Source organism: Anastrepha obliqua, chromosome 2 (assembly GCF_027943255.1).
Source record: "Anastrepha obliqua isolate idAnaObli1 chromosome 2, idAnaObli1_1.0, whole genome shotgun sequence".
Taxonomy (NCBI): domain Eukaryota; kingdom Metazoa; phylum Arthropoda; class Insecta; order Diptera; family Tephritidae; genus Anastrepha; species Anastrepha obliqua.
The window spans coordinates 130,098,016-130,120,613 of record NC_072893.1 but is presented as its reverse complement, the minus strand read 5'-3'; the positions used below and the strand labels follow the sequence as shown (position 1 = coordinate 130,120,613).

The following is a 22,598-nucleotide window of genomic DNA, read 5'->3' as shown; positions in this document are numbered from 1 at the left end:
TTTGTGGTGTGCGTCTTGATGTTGTTCCACAAATGGAGGGACCTACAGTTTCAAGCCGACTCCGAACGGCAGATATTTTTATGAGGAGCTTTTTCGTGGCAGAAATACACTCGGAGGTTTGCCATTGCCTGCCGCGGGGCGACCGCTATTAGAAAAATGTTTTTCTTAATTTTGATGTTTTACCGAGATTCGAACCAACGTTCTCTCTGTGAATTCCGAACCAACCCATTCGGCTACGGCGGCCGCTTCTTATCATTACTGATTATTTTATATTTTATTATATTTGATTAAGTTCTGGGTAAACATGTCCCAATATGCTTATCTATAAAAATTGTCGATCATTTTGCTTTCTTAATTTTTTTTTTGAGAGATATAAAAGTTACATGCCTTTTGGTGTGCTTGGCGATTTTTGTTCCAAAATTGCTAAATTTTTGCCAAATGAACCATCGCATAATTCTCGACCAGGGTGGTGCCGATGAAGTACAGATTTCTGGTTATGAAAGTCAAACTAAAATCCACTCATCTCAATGGAAACGGTCAAAATAGGAAAGAAGAAAAACATGTCAGACTCCGTCGAATGTTAAGATTTGACAGATATTTTTCTTCGATTACAATGCCGTGGAGTATTAAGAGTTGCTGCGAAGACGTGGTACGGTCAACACAAAAAAGGAAGCAGGAAGTAGTAGTAGGAAGGACATGTAGACACAGACTTGGCGCCGGCAGCTTTTTACTGGATATAAAACTGAAAAAAACCCATCAAAGGACGGAAATATAGACCTCAACGCTGGAAAAGTTCAAGGGCATACCAAAAAGCGTGTGTTGTATGGGGTGACCAGTTAAAATATATTATATTAAGACATCAAATTTATTCAGGCTTCATTTTGAAGCTCACATTCATGCCAAGATGTGTGTTTATAGAATTTTAAGCCGTGGGCCCAATTTTTCATAACTCAGTTCAATATGAGTGGGCTTATTTCAGCAATTGTACTTCGAATGTTTGCCTCGAGCACCTCCAAAGTGGTTGAGTTGATAGCATAGACTAGATCTTCATATACAGTGTTTGATTGAAAAGTATTGAGCCTTCCCGCGCGGAGCGTCTGCCAAGCGATCAACCGAATCGGCTGGTGGGGGGAAATTATCGTTGGACCTTCCACTAGAAACCGGTCCCAGTTCACTTCAGCTGAGGGGAGGCGTTTCGACTCCATCGAGGCGATCCAAACAACTGTGAGAGCCGAATTGAACGCGATTACGGCGGATGAGTTTAAAAAATGTTTCCTGCAGTGGAAGGCCCGCTTCCAGCGGTGTATTGATGCTCAAGGGTCCTATTTTGAAGAATATTAGTTGTATAAGCCAAAAGGTTTAATAGAACTGCTTAAAAAAATAAGGCTCATTACTTTTCAATCAAACCCTGTGAATTGTATTCGCTCAAATAAAGGCAAAGGTGATTGTTAAAGTAATTGTTGAGCCAAAAAATGTCTCATCCGAAGAGATGTTTTTTTGGCGAAAATCCGGATCTTCGTATTTGCAACTGAGCCTGAACTTTGATACATTTTTTTTAATAATTTCCACTCGTTAAAAAAAGCGAGAAATGATGCATGCTGAAATGGCGAGCCTATTTGCATATTTTGATAGCTACTAAAACATTACAATTGGAAAAACTGACTTTGCTATCTGGTCACCTTATACTTACACCTGTCACTTATAAATTGGTATAATCACTTTGAAGAGCTATTGGTGCATAAAAATAAATTTTTTTGGAGAAAAATACAAAGTCACCTTGTTTTGCAAACCAACCCGTAAGTGGGGTGGAGAATTCGTTATTATTCTTCCTCCTTTGTGAGCGCTTACGGAATGTCATCATATCAATGCTGAGTAGTGACCGCTGCTGCGTTGACCTTTTCGCTCAACTATGTGCTAGACATATGTGCATGTGTGAGACATTGACAATAGGTATACATACTCATGCATACATATGTGCATACGTTCACCTCATTACGCGCTTGAATTGCGCAAATAAATTGCGGGCGATTTATTCAAATTGGCTTAAAACGCTCGAAATTGAGCTCATTTCGTTTAGGAGCAGCTCTTATCCTTTTGTTTTGTTGTTGTTGCCGTATCCACAAGATAAATAGCCACACGTTACCGCAAATCTGTCATGTTGTTATGCCAAAATGCCAGCACTCGTCAACGCTCGATCCTGACTCAGCTCATGTGACAGTTCAATTTGAGTTGGTGAATAACTTTTAAACGCAAACGTCAGTGGATTTGTCTTCTGCCGGTTACTAGGTACTACGAACTTACACTTTTTTCATAGCAGTCCCTCGTTATGGTAGTAAGGGCATTCCTTCTGCAACATTTAAATTTATTCCACTGCACTTTTACGAAATTTTTTTCTACTTGCCATAAATTCTGGCACTTTGGTTAGCTCAAATTTTTATTTTTTGATTTGAGTACTCCGTATATTCTCGCCAGCCGCATATATATAAGTGCATACTTTTTTCTTTTCAATTCTTTTATTATCAATTTTTTCTCCTTTTCCTTTTTTACTTACTGTTATTTTTCGCCGGTTGCTGGCGAGGATTTGTCACAAAGTTGTATTGCTTTTGCTTCTCACTTCCATTTACATTGGCTCTCTCACACTTTCTTCACATGTGAGGTTGGCATTCTTTACTTCTGGTTCTTCCTTTTTAACCAAAGTTATGCTTTATGCAAATTTATGACTTCCACGTACCGCAGCGGCAGCACAGGCATTGAAGTCAGCAAAAGTTCCATTTTTATGGGATTCTGTAAAAGTTTCAACTGCCTTACAAAGAACAAAAAAAGTGAAATGAAATGTTAAATACACATACCATAAAAAATGAAATAAATTTACGTGTAAGAAATTGCATTTGCCATTTGTGTGGCTCGTTTAGACGCGGGACGAAGCTGTGAAGCGGAATGCGGTCGGAAGCTGAAATTGCGGATTTTAAGCTTTGACACTTTTCCCTTGTTGACTCTTCGCCACGCCTGGTGCCTTTTGGCTTTGCAATTTCCGACATTGGTGAGTTTTTGGGCGAAGTAAGAGTATATAAATAACTCAAACTTATCGGTTGTTGTCAGGGATTGAGGTTAATTTAAAAATCGAGCTGCGTTACTGCAGAAAAAATGTATTGTTTGTGAACGCACGTAACTGTAAAAGAAGCTTCATCGCAATGCACAGCTCACAAGCCGCACACAATGGAGCACGACGACGCACAACAATAAATAGTTATAAATTGATTTCCGAACACTTTCGCTTCAATACTTTATTCCAATGTTGAGTTTTTCAGTTACATTCCACAGCTTGTTGTTTTTCTGTTGTAACTGTTGTTGACATGTCCGCTGTCATTTGTCAGTGTTGCACGCCCACCGCACATTTCCGGCGACAACTGCTCGCATGCAGTAGTTTTTGCTGCCTTTTCTTCGGCGCGCATTTCGCATTGTCGCTGACTGTCTGTCAAGGCGTAAGTGACGCGCTGTGCTGCCGTGGAAGATGGACAACTGTTGGCAGGCAGCAAATGTACTCAGCACTCAGCAACTCACCGCAGCACTACGATACTACTACTCAAATGCAGCAGGGGCAGAAGCTACAGACAGGCAACGACAAATATTCGCGCGTTGTAAATGAAACAAAACCACAAAACCAAATATACAGCAGCGATGCTGCAGGCTGCGCACAATACAGCTGGTAAGAGATTGAGTTTACAGAATCTCCACGTAAAGTGGACGGTTGCCGCCGAAAGGGCTCAGACTCAAATATTGCAAAACACGGTGGCCGAGCAACTGCTACGCCCTGACGGCGATAGGTGCAATTTGTTAATGAGCGACAAGCGCGCATTACGGTGGTGCGGCTGTGGTGTTTTAGGAAGTAATTGAGTTCTGGTTTTGTGGCGAAGCAGGCACTTGAAGGGTAGTGTAGTGAAAATTGTGGTTCAATGCAGGGCGCATCAATGCAGCGGGCGACTGCTAAATTTAGGATGCGATGTTGCAGTAGTTGTTGGGTGGAGGAAGAGAAGAAATAAGCATAAAAAGCAAGGCCCAGCATCTGCAGTGACGGCTGACAGTTACTTTGATTGTTGAAGTGAAATGAAATGAAAAGAAAAAACTGGTGCCAAAACTAATGAGTGACGTATTGACTGATGGAAAACTTTTTCTAACTTAGTCTAGAATTTTCAAAAAATCGATTTTTTGTTGATATTTCGAAAGTATAGGCTTTTAGGAATATACTGTCAAATTTTTGGAAGGATATTCCCAGTATTTTCGATTCTACCACCTGCTAAGTCAGATTCGTCACTCGGTGGCATTAATGGAAAATATCCACTCTCAAAACTTTAAGCTCAATTATCTCAAAACTACTTTTTTCGGCCTGCTGTTGTCAAAAAACAAAAAACTATTCAACTGAATCGTGTGAAATTTTAATATGTTGTTCACAACATCAAAGGCTATCGCTCATATTAGTATTTTAATTAATATATTTTGCATTTTTTTATTAAAAAACTGAATAATACCGCCAAATTCAAAACCGCGCCATTTTATCAAAATTGGTTTTACGGGACATAGCTAGTTTTTGAATAGCTTTTTTACTAAATAAAAAAAAACATAACTTTGAATGATGAAACTTTGTTCGCATACTGCAGCTGCCGTGTTCAGAAGTATCAAATTTTATAGACATACGACGCGATTTGCATAAATTGCGAATCTTCCGATAGGTTGATTAATTTTGCGCCATCTTGTAGTACTAGAGCATCTTCTAAGTAAAAGTAAGATCGGTTTTTTTAAATCAGCAGCGGTCTAACACCTTAAAAAATTAATTTTCGAATAGGGTGATTAATTTTGCGCCATCTTGTATAACCAAAAAGTTGATAGGAATAAAAAATTACTCAACCGATTGATGTCCTGCTGTTTTGCCAAAAAACTTAGAAAAATGAATCACTCGCACTTCAGTTCTGCTCTTTCACCCACTTGCACAAAAGTGAGGTAAAGGGTTAATTCCATCTATCGAGAAAATAATGGATTTCTTCTTCCCCAAACTAGTAAAAATTAAATTATTTTCTTTCTAAATTAATTTATTTTCATGTTTATTTGTCTCTGACCTGTTTTTTTCTTTGTTTATGCGGATTCTGTGCGTAAAAAAACTCTTGGAAAAGTTCAAAGTGTCTGCCGTCCTTTGTAGTTTTCGCCGCAATTGCAACTCTTTATTCCTTAGTAATGCATATCGCATCAGCCACACATTACTAATTTAAATCTCTTTCGTATTTTTCCTCGCTTTTGTTCTCATCTCGCAACCATCTCAGTTTTATTTGCCATTCGGCCATTCGACTTTCAGATCTGCTGTTTTGGCATGTCTTGCAAACAGGCACAAACCGGCCAGCGGCATAGAGCGGCAAGTTTGAATAGTTTTTAATACTCGTATTCTCCTCCTTTGTATGCGCGCTCAGATTGCTGCTGTAAGTAATCATTCATTCAATTCTCAGTTTCTTTTGAAGGTTTTTACATTTCTTTTCAAAATCTTCTTAAAGTTAAATTGTCATTTCCTTTCCTTTCTTGCATTTAAACTTTTCTATTCACTTTTTGCGATTTTGATTAAAAAACAAAAAAAAAAAAACAAACAAACAAAAAATTGTGCAAACTTTTCAACCTCACCTACAGAGTTACCTTTCACATTTACCAGCTATTCCCATCCAACATTGTATGAAGATGTATTGAAAGAATGTTACAAAAAGGAAAAATTCCAAATCGACAATCGGCTTATTTATTTGTCCTCCATTCTTTCTACGACTACAGCTATGCACATACAACGTAGCAGGGTTTCGCACACTGCCTTAGACACAGGCTGGGTGTCTTGCACTTGCACAGCGCGATATTGATGGTTTGCAATGCATTCTGTGTAGCTCTTTTGCTGATTAATTTTTTTCAAATGTACTTTTTGTCATTACGCCTTACAATACCTACGTTGCAACACTGTCATTGTTGCAAAGAAGGTGCAAAGATAGCCCGTCAAGAGTAATGAAAAATATCATAGAAAACGAAACGCATGGACTATGAAAAAACATTTTAAAAACTTGGCACTCACACTGTGACACAGAAAATTAATAACAAGACCGAGCAGTGCCAGAGAACAAGCAGGCAAACGAAATAGAAGAAAATGGCAAATATAAATGAGATAAAGTGCCACGGAAAAAAATTCACATTTAAGAATTTTCATGTGGACTGAGTGCAATTAGAAGGTAAGAGCGCGCACTCGTAAGGAAGTGCAAACAATGAATTAGCGCTTAAAAGCGAAGAAGCAGTGGCAGTCCAAGTAGATCAAAGGGGCCAATGCGCGCAAATCAACGAGGGGCTGGTGGTGGGCTAGGCAGCATCAAACTGGTTAGGAAAAAGGAGTGGAATGGACAAGAAATAACTAAAAATGGCATAGTTGATGCACTCGATGACGAGCAAGAAGATCACGTGACGAATGAATGGATGAGGGATAAATTGATATCAACAGTGAGCTGTGTGCAAAGCACGTTATTGTTGAAACACTATGACAATCAGTTGTGCTGCTGTTGGTTAGCCGCAAAACCATTTTCTGTTGCTGTTGGGTGCAGCCAGTAACAACAAAATGTATGTTGCACTAATGGCCGCATGAGCAAAATTGACAGTTGTGATTATTTTACTATTGGCTCTTTACTGTTGTTGGATTGTTGGAAGACCAACGAACATGCATAGCTACATATTTGTGTAGTAGAAAGGCTTCAGTTACCTGGTGCTCATTATACAAGTCTTTCGTTCACTAGCTTACTTTGTTATTTGCTCTTTCCATTTCTTGTCTTACCAGCTTTGTTGCTTTTATTGCATGCTTGTGTTATTCTTTGCATTTGTTGCTGTGTTGTGGCATTTGGTTGGTTTGCTGGATGGATATATTGATTTCATATCAACAAAAAATAAAATAAAATAAAAAAAACAAAAAAAAAAACGTCAATCAAGCTGATATGTTGCAACATGCTGGTGCCTTGTTGCACGTTTACTTTTCTTTTATTTTCATTTGCTTCATGATTTTCCTACCATTTCTTGTTGCTGCCACATTTTACCTTTGCAAACATGCTGATTGCTCGTTTGTTGTCATTTGTTCAGCCAACGCTTTGTAATTTGTTACGGTAAATATTAGAACGACGCCTGGCTAGGATTGGCATGCAATTGCAAATGTTTGCTATTGTTGCCTATTTGTTATTTTATAATTTTAATTGCTGCCCTTTAGTGAAATGAATAGACGAAATTAAGAAATGCTTGCATTGAATTCTAATTTATGGATTTTGGCGCACTCTTGATAAGAAATGTACTGATTATCTGTTTGAAAACCCGCGCTGAATTGTATTTTCTGTATATTGTCATGCGCTTCACGTAAATAGTTTTAGTGGCGCTAACTAAAAACATTTGTACGCTATAATTGAGAAATTCGTTTTTACTTGATTTTGTGTTAGAAAACTCGCGCTGAATTACACTTTCAGGCATCGAATGTGCTCCAAAATGAGTTTGTTTGCTACACATATGCGCAAGGCATTTTTGTGAGCTGAGCAAAGTGCGCTGAATGATGTTATGTTTAACTGAATGAGTGCGCTAGTGTGTGTACAATCTTCTTTAAAACTCATATACGCTTTTCAAGCGCTGAATAGCATTTTTGACACAGTTTATATACTTGAACGAACTATAACTTATAAAAATGTGTTCTGAAAGCTCAACAACGTGCGCTGAATATGAATTGGTGCAGCTGAAAGACAACGCTTTTATTATCTAAGTTTAAAATACATCTCGCTTATAATGTTTTTCGCATAAACCAAGCGCTGAATTGTGTTTCAAACAGAGGAAGAGAGTAAAGCATGCCCACAAGTGATGTTCGCTCTTAAATGAAAAAAAAAATCAAAACTATTCACCGCATTTGCTTTCCAATAAACTCTATAGAATCATAATTTACCGGAATAAAATTTCTATTCGCTTAAATGGATTAATTTGTAAGGTTCTTTACACATTTTCACTCTTGCTCTTATGCGATGTATTTAATGCGTCATTCAATCAGGTGATCTCCACACGTAATGAGTTATAAACAAGTTTGATTTAATGAAATGCGAATTATTACACATTAGTGAGTACAGTTTTTGAAGTATATCGAACGAGTATAAATTGAATAAAATAGTACAAATATATAAGCGATGCACGCTAATAAGCGTTACTTCTTCAATAGGTATTGACTGTATCTTTGAAGTATTGCGCTACTTTCTCAATACACTTATGCTCTTTACGAAGTGGTGCACAGTGGCATATTTTGATAAAGATATCAGCTGAATTGCATCTCTTAAGGCTGAATTATTTTAATTTGTAGAATTTTTTGATACACAAATCTGAGCTGATTTTTGCTTGCCAAAACTAAGGTGGCTGAATAACCTGCTGCCAAAATTCATAAGAAAATATTGAATTCATCTGAGCTAGACAAAAAATATTAAGCTGAATACTTTTATTTGCTTTGCTAAATCAGCTGAATTGTAAAATAATAAATAATTTTTGGCTACAATTTCTTTAATGCAGCTTTTGCTTTCGAAAAATTTGCTGAATTGACTTTAATCACAATACACAAGTTTTGTTGAACATTCTAAGCATGCAAAACTAGTGTTTTATGTTAAGTCCCAAAAAATATACAGAAATTAGAAGATTTGGGAGTTCTGAACCTAAGATATCTTTTACATGTGTGAAAGAATTGGACTGAAAATACTTTGCTGCAAATTGACATTAATTAAATAAAAAGTAAGTGCTGAGTAACTGAGCCACTTAAGTTCGTTTCTTGAGTTTATCAGCAGGGAAAAATTAAGCTGAATAGCAAATAAATTGGTAGTTTAGTCAAATAAAAGATAGTTTAAGATCTTTTTACACATGCCAATGCGGCCGCCGTAGTCGAATGGGTTGGTGCGTGATTACCATTCGGAATTCACAGAGAGAACGTTGGTTCGAATCTCGGTGAAAACACCAAAATTAAGAAAAACATTTTTCTAATAGCGGTCGCCCCTCGGTAGGCAATGGCAAGCCCCCGAGTGTATTTCTGCCATGAAAAAGCTCCTCATAAAAAATACCTGCCGTTCAGAGTCGGCTTGAAACTGTAGGTCCCTCCATTTGTGGAACAACATCAAGACGCACACCACAAATAGGAGGAGGAGCTTGGCCAAACACCCACAAAGGGTTGACTATGAATAAGTTCGTGCGGTTTTACAACAGATGGCGTAACTTGATTATTATTCCATCGATCCACATTTCCAAACATTCATTGGAGAGCTACTGTCGTAAGGCACAAACGTCAGTATAAGTTTTTTATTTGAAGCGTAAACAACAATATTTTTACCACACTTGAAAATGTCGAATTTCGTGCCAAATAATGTGTTTTTGCAGGGAATTCTTCTTCATTATTTTAATATGAAGAAAAAAGCAGCCGAAAGTCATCGTATCTTGGTGGAAGTTTATGGTGAGCATGCTCTAGCTGAGCGAACGTGCCAGAAGTGGTTTGCACGCTTTAAAAGTGGTGATTTTGGCTTGGAAGACGAAGAACGCGAGGGTGCGCCGCCAAAGTTCATGGATACCGAATTGGAGGAATTGCTCGATCAAGATCCGGCTCAAACGCAAGAAGAGGTTGCAAAAACTTTGGGAGTTGATCAATCAACCATTTCCAAACGTTTAAAAGCCATGGGAATGATCCGAAAGGTAGGCCATTGGGTGCCGTATGAATTGAAGCCAAGAGACGTTGAACGCCGTTTTATGGCATGCGAACAACTGCTTCAACGGCACAAAAGAAAGGGTTTTTTGCATCGAATTGTGACTGGTGCATCGAAAAGTGGGTCCATTACGACAATCCAAAACGTCGGGCAACGTATGGATACCCTGGCCATGCTTCAACATCGACGTCGGCGCAGAATATTCATGGCCTGAAGGTTATGCTGTGTATCTGGTGGGACCAGCTGGGTGTTGTGTATTATGAGCTACTGAAACCGAATGAAACGATTACGGGGGATGTCTACCGACGACAATTGATGCGTTTGAGCCGAGCACTGCGAGAAAAACGGCCGCAATACGCCGATAGACACGACAAAGTTATTTTGCAACATGACAATGCTCGGCCACATGTTGCACAAGTGGTCAAAACATACTTAGAAACGCTCAAATGGGATGTCCTACCCCACCCGCCGTATAGTCCAGACCTTGCGCCATCCGATTACTATCTCTTCCGATCGATGCAACATGGCCTGGCTGACCAGCACTTCCGTAATTACGATGAAGTCAAAAAATGGATCGATTCGTGGATTGCGGCAAAACCGACCGAATTTTTCACAAAGGGAATCCGTGAATTGCCAGAAAGATGGGAAAAAGTAGTAGTAAGCGATGGACAATACTTTGAATATTAAATTTGTAACCATTTTACGTCAATAAAGTTTCAAATTTCGAAAAAAAACCGCACGAACTTATTCATAGTCCTACTCGAATTGACTCAATACAACTAAGAACAAGGCGCTGAATAGCCAGATATTATATCAGTTAAGTTAAGAAAAAAATTTTTGGAGCTGAATAATATAAAAATAGCGATTTAGTGAAAAAATTAGTTTAAGATATCTTTTACATACAATGGAATAATGCCGTTGAATTTACTTTTTATTGAGAGATTACTAAAATTCCGTCCGTGACATACAAAATATACATATGTACAGCGACTAATTGCTCTTAAACAAACTAAAAAGAGGCGCTGAATAAGATTAATATTACAGGAAGAGTAAAAACAAATTGTAGGCCAAAAAGTAAGTGCTGAGTAACTGAGCCACTTAAGTTCGTTTCTTGAGTTTATCAGCAGGGAAAAATGAAGCTGAATAGCAAATAAATTGGTAGTTTAGTCAAATAAAAGATAGTTTAAGATCTTTTTACACATACCAACGCGGCCGCCGTAGTCGAATGGGTTGGTGCGTGATTACCATTCGGAATTCACAGAGAGAACGTTGGTTCGAATCTCGGTGAAAACACCAAAATTAAGAAAAACATTTTTCTAATAGCGGTCGCCCCTCGGTAGGCAATGGCAAGCCCCCGAGTGTATTTCTGCCATGAAAAAGCTCCTCATAAAAAATACCTGCCGTTCAGAGTCGGCTTGAAACTGTAGGTCCCTCCATTTGTGGAACAACATCAAGACGCACACCACAAATAGGAGGAGGAGCTTGGCCAAACACCCACAAAGGGTTTACGCGCCAATTATATATATATATATACTCGAATTGACTCAATACAACTAAGAACAAGGCGCTGAATAGCCAGATATTATATCAGTTAAGTTAAGAAAAAAATTTTTGGAGCTGAATAATATAGAAATAGCGATTTAGTGAAAAAATTAGTTTAAGATATCTTTTACATACAATGGAATAATGCCGTTGAATTTACTTTTTATTGAGAGATTACTAAAATTCCGTCCGTGACATACAAAATATACATATGTACAGCGACTAATTGCTCTTAAACAAACTAAAAAGAGGCGCTGAATAAGATTAATATTACAGGAAGAGTAAAAACAAATTGTAGGCCATTTCATTTTAATATGTGATTCAGTAAAATTGAGCTGAATAACAAAGAAGTAAGAAATGCTGAGAGAAAAAAATTGCTTTCGCATCTAAATATGCCAGTTGCCCTTAAATAAATAAAACCGAAGCGCTGAATAAGATTTGTAGTACAGGAAGAGTTAAGTCAAAGAAGTAGGTCACTCAATTAAATGGGGTATAGAAAAAGTTAGCTTCTTTTGCCCTTAAATAAGCAAAGCTGGCGCGCTGAATAGGCTGAATAGCAAATGTCGGCAGAGTAAAGTTCAAGTTTAAACCACCTAATTTTCAATTTCATTCAGCAAAAGTGGGCCTAATACCGAAATTATTTGGTATCAGACTTTTGTCTTGCCTTGTTTTGATGAAATTGGATTAATATATAGACAGATTTGATTTGAGCTTTGCACTTCGACCTCATGGTCTTTGTTTGGTGATCTGGTGCACTCTACTCATCAGAATACCTCATTCAAGCCCAGTTAAACTTAACTCAACCACACCAAGCTTTCAAAATCTGCCCGCTACCTCATGTAACCGAGCCCACTGTGCTCTCGCTTACGCCGTTTGGGCTCAACACACACAATGCACGTGTCTACGGAAAGTAAACTTTGAGCATAAAACCTTCACTTGCAATAAATTATAGCGCGAAAACAAGAAAAGCAAAAACATACAACTTTATTGTACCTACAAGAAAAAGTCGCAATGGCGAGCAGACAGGCAGATAATAAAAATCAGCAAAAATGTGAAAAGAAAATCAGAGCAGCAGCAAAAAACTTTAAGAAAAAAATGGAAAACAAGCGTTGAAGAAAAAGTAGAAATGCGCTGAATGGGATTACAAGAAGTCGGTGATGCACGCGGAGGCTGAAGTAGTGAGCGTTGGCAGCCACGCAACCGGAGCGAGCCAAGGCGGTCATGTAGCGTAGAAGAGAAGTGTGCGTTGGGTGCAGGTGGTGGTTTTTGTTGGTTGCGCTCACTGCTGTCGTTGCTTTGTAATAATTAAAAAATTCTTCACGCTACTGTGATTTGCAGTGTCGGCATTGTAATTACGCATTGTATGCATGATGTTGTTGTGGTTGTTGTTTGGCGCTGCCTTCGCAGCCGAGCGATGAAAGTGATGCCTTACACACGCATACACACACATGCGCCTACATTTTAAGTTACACGCATACACATGTGGCATCAAAGATGCACATGCTTTGCAGGCAACACAGAGAAATACAAAAACAATAACACAGCGGAGATGTTAATAGCAACAATGGTAATAAAATTAAAAGCCTGAAGATGAAACTGATGTTTAAATGCAAACCGTAGGTTGGGGCCTTTCAAGTGAATTCGTTGGAAAAATAATGCAGAATAATGAAAAGCGGACAATGTGCAGCTCTGGAGTTATTTGCTGAAGGTAATGTTGCATATACAAAACGGTAAACAGTTGCACACTCGTGCATATGCTCTACATCTTCATATTGTGCCATAAGCACATGCTTACACACTATGCAACATACTTACGTACTTAGGTACATACTTAGGTGCTTACTTAAAGCGCATTTACTTGGCACTGACACTCAACTTGTCACTAATTTGACTTTGTGCGTTGTTATGACAGAAATTAGTGCTACCAGGCTGAGCTTAAAAATATTTTGTACCGCTTTTTACTTTTACGCCATTTTTACAGTTATGCGGATGATACTGAAGTAAATCTGCGCGATCTCAATTTGTACAATTTATTAATTAATTGTATAAAGTAAAGAGATGAAAATGAGAAGTGTGGCAAATGAGAAGTGGAGCATGGGAGGAATAAGCAAATAATGGGCAATAAATATAATAATATATAAATAAAATCCAAAGTGGCTTTTTGTGTTAAATAATAAAAATTAATGCTGGAGGAAGTTGGGATTTATAAATTTCATTTTGGACAAAAAGACTAACGTAATTTATGTGCGTGAATATTGCTGAACATGAAAAAGATATGAGTGAATAGAAATATATGACGCTTAATGTGACTTTAAGTCAGCATAATGCAAAAGTCGCGCTGAATTACAATCCATGAAGCTGAATTGCAGTAAATGACGGTGTTATTACAAAATGTGCCGTATTATAATAGATGGATATTGAAAAGTGTCGCTGGAATACTTTCAAAGTGGCGCTGAATTGCTTTTAAAGAAGCTGAATTGAAGAAAGGTGGCAAGTACAAAGAGTAAATGATATTAGATATGTTATTCATGGAAGCTATACTGAATTTTGTCTAAAGTGGTTCAATGAAATAAGGGGCAGAGAAGTGTAGGTAAATTAAGCTCACATTAGGAAAACGAAGAGAGCTGGCGCTGTAATATATAAGTATAAGCACCAAAAGATTATTTAGTAAACAAAAAAATTTCTTGCCCCCTCAATTGCATTAAAAAAACATGAAAACAACTGTTTTCCACTAAAGGAATTGAAAATAATGATGAATCGCATTAACAGAGCAGCTGAATTCCAAACAACAAATGCCTGCATCTAAAATCGAATTATATGCTGTAGGTTGCGCACAAAACATTTGTGCTGAATTCCAAGTAAAGAAGCTGGATTATGTTTTAAAGGGAAACTCAATGCAGTACAAATTAATTCTAAATATAGAATAAAAAGGGCGCTGAATTATGTAAACAGAATCTAAATATTGTAACTGTAAAGTAACTGAGAGTATTACAAACACAGCAAATGAAATGAACATCATTTTTGTTGTTTAGAAAAGCCGATTTGCGCAGAATATACCAGTTTATGCAGAGGATATTTAAGTACCGCAGGTAGCAAATAGAAAATCTGTCCTGAGAAATTTAAGAACAGTAAGTAAAAAGTCGAAAACATGCCCTGAATTATATAAAAATAAATTAAATTGCAAAAATAAAGCGAGCGTATTAAAAGAAATTGAAGAATTGCAACTAAAAGGCGGACAAATTGCGCTGAATTATGTAATAAGATATTGCCTTGCAAAAATAAAACGTGCGTAAAGTGGAAAACAACTGCTGAATTCTATAAAAATAAACTAAAATGCAAAAATGGAACTTCGGTATTTAGTAGAAATTGCACAACTGCAAAGAGAAAGTAGAAAACATGCGCTGAATTATATAATAAGATACTGAGTTACGAAAATAAAACGAATTTATTTAAGAGAAACGGTACAACTGCGGTGAATTTTATAAAAAAATACTAAAATGCAAAAATGAAGAGTGAGTATAGTAATTGAAGAATTGCAACTGGGAGACAGAAAAATTGCGCTGAATTATGAAAATAAGATACTGACTTGCAAAAAAAAACTTGCATTTTTAATAGCAATTGAAGAATCGCCAATAGAAAGTAGAAAACATGCGCTGAATCATATAAAAATAAACTGAATTGTAAAATTAAAAGTTGTGTACTTAAAAGGAATTAAACGACGGTAAATAGAGAGTAGAAAACATGCGCTGAATTATATAAAACAAAGCTGAATTGAAAATATTACGGAATATTATTAGAAAAAACGCATTTTCATATGTTTACTGAAACAATTTTTCTATTTTATTCTATTGAAGAAAGCGGAATTAAAAAAAGCGAATGAAGGTGAAAGAAATACGCAAAATTGCGTACAAATGAGCTAAATTTGAAAAAAAAAAACGCACAAGTATCATTAAAACAATGTGTTTTTATAAATAACATATGAAAAAAGCCGCTGAATTGGCTTTAGACTAGCTGAATTACATTTTTTCGTAACGTATGTTGTGTATATAGATGAATTGCGTTCAACCAATGCACAGCTTAAACTTTTTTTTACAATTTTTTTTCGTTCACAGATAGTGCATTGCATGTCGGTCTGCACGCTTGGCTGTTTGCCTAATTGATTAGTTGGCTAACAAACTCCTGTTAAATTTAAGACCGATAAAGTGGTAGGTAATTCAAATGGTTATTAATATCAATACTATTGTTCACTTTATCGTCTCCTTTTTCAAAGCGTTTTTCATTTTACCACTTTTTCCTTGCGTGCATCAAATGCTTGGCGAAAAGCTTGTGTTTGAATTGTAGAAAAAATATCAACAATTAAAGCGAGTGCATGCATTGGTAGTGGTGGAAGTATGGCAGCCTACCATATATACATACATACAAATCCCCATGCACACTCACATACTTAGCTTGCACTCGTAGACGGTTGCCGTGAATGGGGGCTACTCAGCCCATGGCAATTCCTCTGATTTTTTGCACTTACGCGTTGGCGCCTTTGTATAATAAAAACAAAAATTACTGCAACTAAGTACTTGATGCTGCGGAATGAAATGAGTTAATGGAATTTTCACTTTTTGCATGCACGCAAATAACTACATAAAATGGCACATTACATGGTTGTGTGTGTGAGGGAGAGTGTGCAAAAATTGTACTTCCCCTCATTTTACTATAAAAATGAAAAGTGTTGAGGCACAAACTTGTGAAAATCGTATTTGGTGGATATAAGAGTACACACATATATGCACTTCTTGTGTGCCACTTTTTATGGCATGCCACATGGATATAGAAAGCAATATGCAGCAGCCCACTAAGCATATGAATCACTCGATTTTTTACTAATTTGCCTAAAGTGCTTAAATTCGCTCTATTTAATTGCTAAGTGGCTAAGATGAAAAAAAATATAAAAAATGCAAAAAATACATAAAACAAATATACAAAAATACAAAATAACTTCAATATTTTTCATTCGGCACACTTCATGTTGAAACGTGCCCATCCAGTACTTATGCACCAGTGTGGGTAAATACGTATGAAGGCCAATACAATTTGCGTATGTTTTGACGTACAAATCTCCCCAAATGCTCAGCGTAACTGCTTAACCAATTGTTTATGGGTTTTGCGCTAAGTATTTCTTATCTAACACAAAAAAAAAAAAAATATTTTATACTTTTTTAGCGTTTATCTACGTTTACTTGCTGGGAAACATTGTAAGAGATTGTAATCTTAATTTGTGCAGGTGATTAGATAAAAATTGTTATATTGTTAAAATAATTTGAACTAAAAATTATGTTAACTAAACAAGATTAGGTAATTTATTTAATTTCGTCTAACTTTCCCCTATTTCGAAATCAAATCTAAATCTCTTCAGCAACATGTGGAAGCACATTGCAGAATTCAATACACTTTTTTACATTAAACACCCTGCATTCGCTGTTTACTCAAATTCAGCAATACCCTCAATTCAAAAAACCTATTCAGCTGCACTTTTGCAATCTAATTTTCTACATATACTCATTCAGCTACATTTTGAAGCCATTCAGCGCTATTCAGCTCGCATATTACATAACATGGCGATATATTCAGCAGTGATTCGCAATTGTCGGCGGCATTTAACCTCTTGCACCGTTTTTAATGCACTACAGATTCAGTTTTATTTTATTTTAATCAATTAAAAGTTCTGAACATTTTTTTTTTTAACATTTAGCACATTTTAGTTCAAATCATCAGATTTTTTCAATTTAATTCGATTTAGCTTCAATCAAAATAAGCAGCGTGATATCCAGTACAAGTAAATATGCAATTTCAGCTCGATGTTTATTGAATTCAGCTGCGTATTTATGCGTTTCAAGTCTTTCAAAAATACAATTCAGCGGCTGCTCTAGAAATACTTTCAGAATTTCACTTGCTTTATTGATATTTCCTTCTCTCCTATGCTACATTTGATTTGGATCTTATTCAGCCAATATTGTGCAACTATTATAGCTAAGCATTCAAAACGGTAATTCAGCTTTTATTTTATGATATTCAGCTCATGATGTAATCAGTAAGTAACTAAAATGCTATTCAGCTCATTACGTAATCACTAAGTAGACTAAGATATAATTCAGCTAATTATCTTTGCAATTCAGCTGCTCTTTTATGCAACTCAGCTTATCAGTTTTCCAATTCCACTACTTTCTCGCATGAATCGGCATGTTCAGCGTATATTTTCAGTTACTCATCAACATTTTTTCACTATCATTATTCTTAATTTGAATGTTATTGTTTACCCTACTGATGAACACGCGATGCATTTTTGATTGGACTTGTAATTAAGTTCATCAATCTGAGAGTTGTTATTGGTGTTGGTGAATCCCGCAATGTGGTGCACAATTATTATAAATTGTGAGATTTTTTAAGTCATGAAAACTTTATTAATTATTTAAACTAATATTTAGACAGTTACGTTTTATGGGTTTCGAAGGCCCCTTGGCTTTGGTGTAATAAGAAGAGTGGGAAGTGAAAAAATTACTTGAACGACCCAAGTAAATTGACGTAGGCCTACGCTTCAGCAGGATACCACAAAGTATCGAACAACAGAATTTAAATATCTCTGATCAGAATGCAGCTGCTCGTAATTCAATTTTGGTTTAAGGTGGCAGGTGACATTTTTTGAAACTTACCTAAAACGCTCGTCGTCAGTCAGCGTGAATTCCTAGACATTGATAGAAAATCTGTAAAAACAAAACAAAATTGTTAAATTTAAAATTTGTAGTTTAGTTTATTTTTTGATAATTCGTAAATAATCGCTTTCAGTATAAAAAATTTTTTAGAGTTAAAAAAATATTTGAGTACACAAATTTTGAAAATTTCTTTTATAAAATTTTATAGAAATACAAATAAAAAGCATATGCGAGCCCACAAATTTACGAAAAAAGAAATTTCGTACTTAAATTTGCTTTTTAAAAAACTTGTTTTACGTTTTTTGTACTTTGTTGTAAACAACTATTTAGTTTATTTACTAAAATTAATTTTTTTAATTCTTATGAAATGTTTACACAAAGCAAGAAACAACTATTGTAAAATTTTTAAATATAATTGATATTAATGGAAAGCGTCTCAAACACATTTGGCTGTGCAAAAAAATATATTACTTAATTTTTTGCATATAATTCTTTTAAAAAAACTCCTCCCATTTTCTTCCCCATTTTTTCCTAAACAGTAACTTAAAAAGATCTTGTAAATTCTAGGTAAAACATTATTAACTTATTTACACTTTTCTCATAAGCGGGCACCTTCGATAAGCCGAAAAATTTTTCAGTCCCTTAGGTGTAAATCCGAATACCAACCTTTATAGAGAAATTCCAAAAACTTCATGGTTTTTAGTTAGAATTACTAGAAAAATGTTTGGCATGCAGTTGTATGGGTTATTAAATTTTAGTACAACTGTGAAGTTATTAAAATTGTTATAAATTAATCCACTTTGTACGGACAAAGCACTTCTTTTATATGAAAGTATTTTAGTAAAAAGTAAAAAAAATAAAAACTTTTTTATAATTTTTTTTTTATATATAAAAAACAGAAAAATAGAAACCGTTTAAATTACGTTATTTCAGATTTTTTGCGAAATTTTTTTTCAGTATTTCCTTCTTTTCTTATTTTTTATCATTTCAATTTTTTCTTTTCCAACGACCCCGCCGAGCTTCGTTTTAAGCAACATAGTTGTCAACAGCAGCACCCAGGCGTAACGCTTTAATTTAAATCATAACAGCTTATTAAACTTACCATACCATTTATTACAATAAAAATCTACAAATTGAAATATTGAAATGGAAATTGGTTGGTACGAGAAATATTAAACAAGAGTACAAATTGAAAATAAAAAAAGTTGATTAAAAAGGGAAACAAAACCTCGAGTCAATAGGCGTGAAATTACACAGATAAGCGAAAAGCAGAAAGAGAAAAAAATTTCCAATGCCTGAACAAATGCAAATCAAAATAATAGAAATTTTTGCAATAAAAAAAGTTACAGAATAAGCAAAAAAAAGTTACTTTAAATGCTGCAAAGCGCAAAAATCTCAATAAAATTCACAGAATATTCCACAACCAGCAATTACTATGAAAAATCACAGCGCAAATTAAAATTGAAAATTAAAAATAATGCTCACCGAAATGTTTTAAAAAGGAACGAGTGACGTTGTATAAAAACAAACAATTCACAATAATTAAATGTGCACTTGGCATCAAATCATTCACAGACTAATTTTACTGTTCCCAGCAAATCCTGCAAATGGAAAAGTGTAGCTAAGCAGAAGCGTGTCAAATAAAAATAAAATAAAAGCTTCTCATTTTCAGTTTCACGATATTTAGTTCCCGTTGCCTCATGCGTCACTGCGGCAACATGAGAAATAAAATAGGAAAATAAAAGCACTGAAAACCGATTGGCACTGCTTTGTGCGGCGCCACCCACTGCTGGCACTGCTGGCAATTGATTTCCTTCCACGCCCACCGGCTAGTTTCAACGACTAAAAGTTAAGCTTAGATGGCATGTGCGATGGTATGTGAAAGCGTGTATACCTGCTTATTGGCCTGTCTCTTTATGTGCATTCTGGGCGTCTCTGCCCTGCAATTAAGTCAATTGCTACCGTTTTTCGCCAAAACATCCTCTACTCCCCAAAAAGGCTTTCCAGTGATTGCCCAGCTTTGCGCTGCTTTAACATTTTCTGTATATATGTACGTATATGTCCGTGTTTTATGTCGGTTCAGTGGCGAATAGTTGATAATTAAGTCGTTTGAGTGGAGGAAGTGAAGTTGGCACATTTTCTTCCGTTTTCTCCTTTCCGCATTCTTTATTAACGAACTTTCGAAATTTTCCTTTTTAATTATCTTTATTTTAGTAGTGGTGCAATTTCTTAAACCACGAAGAATTTTTATTGGAAAGGCAAGGCGGGATGGACACTAGATATATGCACACACTTGGAAAAATATCTTGCCCAGCTTTGGGAGAACGGGGTTAGTTGCTATTGAAAAGTGCGTTAAGTTAAGCTGAAATTTGAGGCCAGCTTCCCTACTCATCTACAAACTATTAAAGCTCAATGAAGGTCTCTTACTGTCATTCATAAGAGTCTGTTTATTGCTTTCAGCCACACGGCTTGTATAAATTATTTCATAAGCATTAAGAAAGACGAATGAAATAAACAAATAAATACCTAGGCTCCCTCAAATAAGTTCCAAAAAAAAGTTTGAGAAAACACACGGAATTTTTGGTTCCTGACTGAATATAAATCCAGCGTATATGAGTGCGTATGGCGAGCTCGATTCTGGATAAGTAGGAATTTAACATGCTACAATATCTAGATCGTAATTGAGCCAAGAACGTAGAATTTCTGAGACCAAGAACAAAACTTGCCGGTGTAATCGAAAGAGTTACCAAAGCAAAATGGGGAGAGGCTGGCCCCATAGCGCGCAGTACGGATAACCTAGAATGGAGACCACGAGAAGACAAGCGAAAAATTGGAAGACCACCCACAATATGGAAGTATAACATTAAAAGAGTAACCACAAATTTTGTTAAAAACAGCGCAAGATAGAGAAAATTGGAAATCAGTAGAGGGGCCTATTATCAACAATGGACGCAAACGGCTGATGATGAATGGAGCCAAAACTACGCGGTGTCGCATCAGGCAGCTGAAGCTTTTCCTCTGCTATGGGTGGCGGTTGGGCTCCGATGGCGGCACTCGGGAGTTGGAAGTTTAGAAAGCTTTTGAGATACTCTCGATGACTCTCGTATCATGCCTGTCTACACAGCTTCCGAACGAGTAGTTGTAGTCATGTCTCGCCTTGGATCTCGTCAGTATAGTCGAAGAAATGTTTCCTAACTCGCTTGGGAAGTGGATCAGGCTCTAGCAAATGCCTGCAGGCATAACAACCAAGCAGAAGTTGCTTGAAGAGCATGATACGGTGCTCCTTAACCGGGAGCATGGAAGTCTCGTTACATCAGGAAGATCTGAGTATTTATCTACCGTTAATCACTAGTGTCAGTTGACTAGAGAGGTGCAACGTAATTAAAAACCTACCAGCCAATTACCTGAAATGACGCCAGGAACACTATTAGATGTTGACATGACAATAAGTAGATATTGACCCGATGCCTCACGTAAAACAAGTGAAATTTTTAAGGGAACTTAAGACTAGCAACAAATCTGGCAAATTTTTGATTTTTACTTTGTACGAGTATTTACTCGATTCAACTCAACTCTGATACTGAGATAAACTTATCTATAAGAGACAAGAAAACTTTCTTATCAGATCATTAGAGTTGCTTTTAAAGGAATAAAAAGTAGTAGTAATTCGATTTTTGTTTGCTTTCGTACTTTATCTCAAATCCCATTTCGATGTGCTCAGCGATACGTTGCAAATATTTATAAGTATGAGCTTTACATGAACCGACAAATACTTAATTGAAATTGTGTCATGGAGCAAAAAAGGTATTCACCTTCATTGCTTACAACAGGAGCGTGCGCTTTAGCCTGTAATACGCAGAACTTTTAATGAGCTTGTTAGCAATCCGATAGCAGTGCCAGTGCCGTGTTTCTCAGTGATTAATCAATCTTCAAATGGCGCTTCACGCAACTGCACCTCCTCAACTTCGAATTTCCCATGTTCGCCACTCACTCATCGGCTACCTTGGCGCCGCGTTACGGCCATTATGGCAATGGGGATTTTTTCGCAAGCTGTTATGCTTAAATGTGGATTACTTTTGTGCACAAGTGGAAAGGGAAAAGTTGATAGTGAGAGCAGGCAGCGCAGTTTGTTGTTGCTGGTGGAAGCATATTTTTCTCTGCACTAAAGAGTTTCGTGGTGGTAATGATGATTGAGAGTGATTTGCATTTATGAATTTCTTGCTGTAAGTTTTTGTTGTTAGTGCAAAAGGTGCGTGCGCTAGGAAGCGGCAGCTTTGCAAATATGAAGAGATTCAAGATAATTTTATTTTTAATATTTTCAAACAAGAAATAAATAAATAAAAGTAATACAGCAACTATCCAGTAGACAATAAGGGACTGCTATGCTGAGGGTAAATCAGAGTTCGTAAATTCTGTTTCCACCACGCAGAATAAAATAGGTACAAAAAAATATAGAATTTTTTTATGCGAATATGTCTTTTCTGTTTAACCTGCTTTCTGATTTCATCGTTTCGCTTACCACCCTCTTCTACTACAAAAATTGATAACATCAATTTTCCTGATCGGATATGCAGTGAAATTTTCCTCTTTGCCAGCAGCTGTG

The 22,598-nt window shown here is 36.4% G+C and overlaps 1 protein-coding gene across 3 annotated transcripts in view; it reads right to left on the bottom strand.

Moving 5' to 3' along the window:
• LOC129237517 (uncharacterized) overlaps positions 1-22,598 on the bottom strand; it is a 251,843-nt gene that overhangs the window by 175,616 nt on the left and 53,629 nt on the right. For all 3 annotated transcript variants that reach the window (XM_054872321.1, XM_054872320.1, XM_054872322.1), the window contains one exon: positions 17,996-18,046. The gene's annotated coding sequence lies outside the window, so the exon portion shown is untranslated. The remainder of the gene's footprint in view (positions 1-17,995; positions 18,047-22,598) is intronic.